Here is a 6,474-nt window from a genome sequence, read left to right as displayed (position 1 = left end):
ATTTTGGTAGCGGTGGATTACGTCTCAAAGTGGATTGAAGCTATTGCAACATGCACAAACGACCATTCGGTTGTTTGTAAATTTGTTCAATCCAACATCTTTTCACGCTTTGGCATTCCAAGAGTTATTATAAGTGATGGTGGTTCGCACTTCAAGAACTTTAATTTCGGGAAATTGTTGAAGAGGTATAGCGTGAATCACCGGATTGCCACACCTTACCATCCGCAAACGAGTGGACAAGTTGAGGTGTCCAACCGTCAAATTAAGGAAATTCTCATGAAGACGGTAAGAACGGATAGGAAGGATTGGTCGAGTAAATTGGATGATGCGTTGTGGGCATACCGAACGGCCTACAAGAATCCTATTGGCACAACACCTTACCGGATGGTTTATGGGAAGGGTTGTCATTTGCCAATGGAGTTAGCGCATCGGGCATATTGGGCAATCACTACGGTCAATGCGGACTACAATGAAGCGGGAAAAAAGGGAGGAAGTTACAATTGTGTGAAATTGAAGAGCTTAGAGACGAGGCGTATGAATGTGCATCGGCGTATAAAGATAAACTTGAGAAGGTACATGATGCAAAACTGAGAAAGAAAACGTTTGAAGTGGGTCAAAAAGTTTGGTTGTACAACTCAAGACTCAAGATGTTTGCGGGCAAGCTTAAAAGTAAATGGATGGGCCCGTATGTTGTTCGGCGAGTTGGAAGGTTTGGTGACGTAGACATCCAAGACGAGCAAACACTTAAACAACAAACGGTGAACGGTCACCGGTTGAAACCATACTTGGAGGGGCACGACATAAACAACTTGGAGCTTGACAAAGTGGGCTACATTTTATGCCCGGTCGATGAGGAACAACCATGAGAGGCCCAGGTTTGGTAGTGTAAATAGTGGCATTTCGTTTTGTTTTGTGTTGTACAGTTTGCACAATTACCGTATTTCCTTGAAATCCGTGTTTGAAACAAGTGTGGGGATATTCGGGTCACGAATTACTCTAACATTGTGTTGAGGACAACACGGGACTTTCGAGGGGGTAGGGTGATTTTTACATGTTTTTGAAAAAATTTAAAAACACAAAAAAATCGCAAAAACTGAAAAAATATAAAAAGAACACTTAAAAATAACATTTTTCAGCGAACCAGACTCGCCCAGATGCCACCATAAATTACGGTGGCATCGTAATTTACGGTGGCCATTAAAAAAATTTTGTCCTTTACGGTATTTTGCTACTGAGTTACGGTGAGATTTTTTGGCCAGCGTCCACCGTAATTTACGGTGTCCACCATAATTTACGGTGTCCACCGTAATTTACGGTGGACTTGGCGAGCAGATGGGTTGTTTTGGTTCCTGCCTTACATAAAAAAAATAATAATAACAATCATTCACGTGAATCCTCCCCAGCCACTCATTTTCTTTCATTCTTCCCTCACCACAACTTCATCTATCACTTTCTAAGACCCACAAGATCTCCATACCCTTCTTCAACCTTAATTCCTTCATAACTCTCTTAATCTTTAGCCAAATCAAGTGAAATCTAGGTCTATCTTGATTAAATTTTCATGTACTTTCTGATTTTGAGAGGAGTTTTGCAAGAAAACAAAGTTTTCGGGTCTGAATCACAAACCCTAGGTCCGAAAATTTTGGGGGTTTTTGAAGTTCTTGCCTTAGTTGTGTTTCTTACATCCTCAAACAAAGGTATGAAGTTTATTTACTATATTTTGTAGATGCATTGTGAGAAGAAGGTTATTTTTGTCACTTGTTCATACCCACTTGCTTGTTCTTAGATGTTGTTATGCAAATGGTTATTCGAATATGGGTATGGTTTGTAGATGTAGGATTGGTGTTTAAAGTAGTGAACTTTTGGGAATCTCTACATTGTAGAGACACCATGCCCAAATTTTATTGAAAATGATTTATAAAATTTTGGTTCACTAGCATCTAAAACCATAGTAACAAGCAAGTGTGGGGATGTTATTTGGAGAGAAAGGACTAATTTTTGGCGTTTGGTTGTGTTGTTTGCTTTATTTGTGTAGGAAAATGGTTAAGACGAAAGAGAAAGCGGGAGCTAGTTCATCCTCTTCGGCGAAAGGAAAGGGCAAACAACCGGAAGTGCAACCAAAGAAGAGGCAATATTTGGGTAGAGTTGATGAGAGTGAAAGTGAGGAAGAAATGGAGTTGGACCCAACTGAAAAGTCAAAATGGGAGTCGGGTCCATTGGATGAGCAACTGAAGCATTGGCAACCAACACTCTTTCACGACAGTATGAACCGATTGAAAAATAAGGCAACTGCATTCATCTGTGAAAGGGAGTTGAGAGAAGTTGAATTTGGCCCGTTTGGTGTGTTTGCCAAATTCCGTGCTCTAGGATAGGAGTCGGCACTTAGTTGTTATGATAAAGATAAAAACAACTTGTTCATCACCGAAATTCAAGAATGGATGGCAACTCTTAAGTGCAACACATATGAAAAGCCATCACAAATGAAGTTAGTTGGTGAAGTGCATGGGATTCCGGTGGAGATGTCTTTTGATACGTTGAAGAAGCTTGGGAAATATGATAGTCTTCCGGCTCGTGACTGCATGATTCCTACTCTTGATAACCTTTTGATAAAGCCGGAAAAGCACCCCCATTGGAATGATATGTTGGCGACGTTGTTTTTACCTGGTACTTATCATGGAGTCTTGTATCGGAAAAATTTGAGAATCGAAGCAAAGTTGTTGTTGGCGATTTGCCTCTTGAATGTCATACCACGAAGGGGGGATAAGGAGCAGGTGAGGTACCCCGAGGTACCCGTCCTCTATTCGCTACTCACTGGGTCTCCGCGCTTTCCAATCCGATATCTAATCATGAACCACATCTGGATTTGCCGAAACAAGTTGGGAAGAGATATTATCCCGTATTGCCGAATTATCACGTGATTGATGAAGCAGCAAAAGGCAATCACGTCAGAGGATAGAGGGGCAACAAAAAGGCATCAGCTTTTTACTTTAGACAAGTTGGGGATTGGTTGGACTTACACGCAATCGGAACGGTACCATAAGCTCAAGTCGGAGGGGCAGAGATGGAGAGCATTGAAGGTGGGTGCAAGAGATCTTCTACCGGGTGAAGAGGACGAACCCGAAAGTGATGCGGAAGTCCCAAGTGGTGATGATGATTATGCGGACGAGCCGCAAGGAGGTGTAAATGTGAATGTGAATGTGGGACAAGGGGGCCCGGGTGGAGGTTATGGTGGTGCTTTCTACGATTATACGGAGCGTTCTTATGAGCCCAGGTGGGCTTATGAAGGCGCTATGCAAGAGGTCATCGCGAATCAACGTCCTCCGGCACCTATTTTCGAGTCATGGTCGGGTTCGGAGCGGACATTATATGATCAACACACGATGATGAGTGCAAATATAGAGCGGTCTTTGAAACATAGCTTTGATCGTCAAGAGGCATGGAATCGCACACATGCGTATTCCAATGAATTGGAAATGAACAACCAATACCATGATGACCAAGCTAGAAGATTGCATGCCGATTGGCAACCCGGGCGGCCGGTGGTTGTGGATCCACAACATGTGGATTATGCGTCTCTACCACCTTACGATGGTAGTGTGTCGTATCCGACCCCGCAACTTCATCATTCACAATGGATCGACCCGCGCCAACAAGAAGGAGCTCCGCAACAAGGTGGGAGTAGTAGCGGTTCATTTGCATTTGGAGAATGGAATGACATGATGTCTTCCATTTTTGGGCCTCCACAGCCACGCTATTACTAGTCAGGTCGTGTTCCTTCCTTGTATATTTTGTGCATATTTGTTAGCTTGTTTTGTTTATGGTCGGGTGGTTGGGTGGTGTTAGTTTGTTATGTTATGTTTGGGTTGGTGCTAGTTGGCGGTGTAATGTTTAAAAGAAAGAAGAAAAACATAAAAAAATATAAAATGAAAATACCAAAAAGAAATTTGTGGTTTGAGTATTGAGCTTTTGGATGATGTAACTGAGGTTTAGTGATCAAATCCTCCTAAAACCATACATTGGGGTCAATGTATCCCAAGTGTGGGGATGGGGGGAAATTTTTGAAGATTTTAAAAAATTTTAAGTCAAGCAAAACAGTGTGAGAATTTGAACACCCTAGATTAACCCCAATTGATGCACCGGCAACCCTTGATACCCCTTTTATTCTTGGTGAGAGTTGAAGCCGCACATGTAAATAAATAATACTTATCGTTGATGAGAGTGGCTTCGGGTGGGGGTGCATTAGAACTTGTGCCTTGATACGGTTTGAGTCCTTAGTTGGGCATGAATGCGAAAAGGATAAGGGCATTTAGGTAGCCTCGTCTTTAGTGTGTGCAAGTGTGGGATTTGGGGGGTTGGACCTCATAAGTTATATATATGAGCATGATAGCGAGAGGGGCGGGGGTTTGGACATTTAGTTGCCCAATTTTGTGCCTAAAAGCCTATCATTTGTTTCCCCCTAGCTAGTGACCTTAAAATTTACCCAACTTAACCCGGTCGTAGAGTATTAGTAGTTGTTTTAGTAGTGTTTAGATGCGTTATGATGTCATATCGGGATTACCAATCCTACCCGCCACCAAACCTTCATAAGCCTCTAGAACGGAAGCAAGTAGTGCAATGTGTTGTTTTGCGGCTGTTTCAGTAATCTCGTTTCCATTCTTAATGTTCACCGCAATGTTGCATTGCACCCCAGAAACATATGCCTGATTATTGGAACTTGTAGAGCTTTGAGGTGAAGGCTGTTCCTGAGCTTTGACATTTGGTTCAAAGTTCATGAATGGTGAAGACTTGCTGGATTGAGGAGTGTTTGAAGAAGCACTTGAGGTGTTATCAGCAATAAAACCCGTCTGTATCTTTGGATTTTGATTGGTTGAGACTGGAGTGTTGCCTTTGTAATACAAAGATACATCTTGTTGTACACTCGCTGAGTTCATCTTCTTGATTTTCAGCAATTCCAGCTCATGAGCTTCTGTCTTCTCGATGAATGAGTTGAGATTGAGATTTACAAAATCAGAATTATTCTTCAGCATCATTAAGTAAGTGCCCCATTCATCATACGGTAGTGCATCGCACAGCTTATCGATCCATTCTTCATTTATCTTGGTAATCTCCAACCGTTTCATTTCTACCACAAGATGACAGTATCGTTCAATTAACTGCTTTGTCGTTTCACCTTTAATCCCAGTAAAAATGTCAAATTCTTTCTTGATTAAGGCTTTCTTGCTTTTAATCATCGATACACTACCTTGGAACTTCAGCTTTAAAGCTTGCCACATCGACTGAGAATTGTCATCATGTTGCAGTAAAACAAGAATATCTTCTTTGATGGCCTGTTGCAGAATGCTGACCATCTTCTTCTCAGCCTTGAACTCAATCTGTTCAGTTTCGGTTAAACTCCCTATGCCTTTTTCCAATCCCAATCCATCAATTGGTGGTACATACTTGTTCTCTATTTTCATCCAACATTCGAAGTGGTTGGCTTGGACCCAGTTTTTGAAACGACCTGACCATCCGGCATATTCGTCAAAACTCATAAGCTTCGGTGGCTTTTGCATCGTCCCTAACTCAGTCTCCATGTTAACATTTTGAACTATACTCGCCGGACTTTGCGTAGCCGTCATGCCGCTTCCCGCAAACAAATTGTAAAAATCTTGATGTTCCATTTTAAGTGACAAATTCCAAAAATGTTTAACTTTTTGACAAACAGGTTACTTTTATCAAAAAACTTTCAACACAGACTGAGTTTCCAATACGCTATCACGAACGAAACGGACTTAACGCTCAAACCATGTTTTTTATACTAAAAATGACTTTTCAGGCGAAATCAGACTTTAAGTTTGGTTTGGAGTGAAATCAAACTTTGCTTTGTGGAGCGAAATCAGAAAATGACCCTTTTGGAGGGAAATCAGAAAATGACCCTTTGAAGCGAAATCAGGGTGTTATCTTGAGCGAAATCAGCACTTGAAACCTTTGGAGCGAAATCAATGATTAAATCTCGAGCGAAATCACAATTCACGAGCGAAATCACTGATTTCGCTTCTACTGCTCGAGCAAAATTAGGATGTTTGGAACGAAATCAACCAAACACCTCCTGGAGCGAAATCAGGTTTCGAGGCATTTTTGACCAGTTTTAAGCCGTATTTTATTTGAAATTCTCAAGGGTTTGTTAATTGTCAATTTTACACTATGTGTCCAAATTTCAGTCCATTTTGTCCGTGGAAAAGTCCAAAAACTCAGAAAATGTAGTAAAAATGCTTTGTTTCAGGTATTCTAGCTCATAACTGGCTCTGATACCAATTGTAGGACCGTTATTGGCAGTCGAATGAGTCAATCAGATCTAGAACACAACTGTTTATGCAGCGGAAATACACAAACAGGTAGAAACAAAGTAGAATGGAGTAGAAACAGAGTGCTGATTACTTTAAACTGGTTTTCTCATTAATCTTTCACGAAAAAGTTCGGCAGCAGTTCGGCTAC

This window comes from Helianthus annuus, chromosome 16, assembly GCF_002127325.2.
Source record: "Helianthus annuus cultivar XRQ/B chromosome 16, HanXRQr2.0-SUNRISE, whole genome shotgun sequence".
Classification (NCBI taxonomy): Eukaryota; Viridiplantae; Streptophyta; class Magnoliopsida; order Asterales; family Asteraceae; genus Helianthus; species Helianthus annuus.
The sequence above is the reverse complement of the archived record's forward strand: the minus strand, read 5'-3'. Positions refer to the sequence as shown.